Source organism: Otolemur garnettii, unplaced genomic scaffold, assembly GCF_000181295.1.
Source record: "Otolemur garnettii isolate 467f Iridium unplaced genomic scaffold, OtoGar3 scaffold00041, whole genome shotgun sequence".
Taxonomy (NCBI): domain Eukaryota; kingdom Metazoa; phylum Chordata; class Mammalia; order Primates; family Galagidae; genus Otolemur; species Otolemur garnettii.
The window spans coordinates 10,085,010-10,085,709 of record NW_003852436.1 but is presented as its reverse complement, the minus strand read 5'-3'; the positions used below and the strand labels follow the sequence as shown (position 1 = coordinate 10,085,709).

Genomic DNA, 700 nt, shown 5'->3' with positions numbered 1-700 from the left:
CCTGGCTACTTGGGAGACTGAGGCAGGAGGATCTTTTCAGCCTAGGAGTTCAAGGCTGCAGTCCAGCTATGATCATACTACTGCAGGGCCAGCCTAGGTGATAGAGCAAGACCCTGTCTTTACAATAAATAAATAAAACAACAATTTTTTGTCATATATACTTATTGCAATAAAAAAATAAAAAAATGTACAAATAATGAAAATCCTTATTTCGGGGAAAAAAAAAAGAAAAAAATCAGCATCTGCCCTCAATCTCTCATGGCAACAAGGGTGGAAAGCAGCAGATCTGAGCCAGATCTGCCTGTGCTTCCTTTTCTACTTTTCCAGCAAAGTAGCCAAAGATCACCAGTTTATCTAACATGTGAAAAAGCCATAAGGAGTTCAGAATCTGGATAAATCATTCCTGAAATAATTAGTTCATCTTTAGCAGCTGACTTTCATTTAAGCTCAGTCTGAGAGAAAGAGCCCATCCCAGGGCGTCAACCAGCACTGCACAGGTGGAGGTAAGCATCCCTCCCGGCCTGCACCTGCCCACCTCCTCTCAAAGTAACACACACAGAGTTGGTGCTCAAGAAGGAAATGATGGCTGGACTTTGATGGAAGGTGCCACGGAAGTATGAAAACCCACTGGGAAGATATCCCCAGTCTCCCGTACAAGCTCACCTCCATAGCCACAGAGCCCCCCTCACGGCAGGTCTAC

At 44.6% G+C, this 700-nt stretch overlaps 1 protein-coding gene across 2 annotated transcripts in view; it reads right to left on the bottom strand.

Moving 5' to 3' along the window:
- The window catches only part of DCLK2 (doublecortin like kinase 2), a 170,822-nt gene that overhangs the window by 9,141 nt on the left and 160,981 nt on the right, over nucleotides 1–700 (bottom strand). The window lies entirely within an intron of this gene.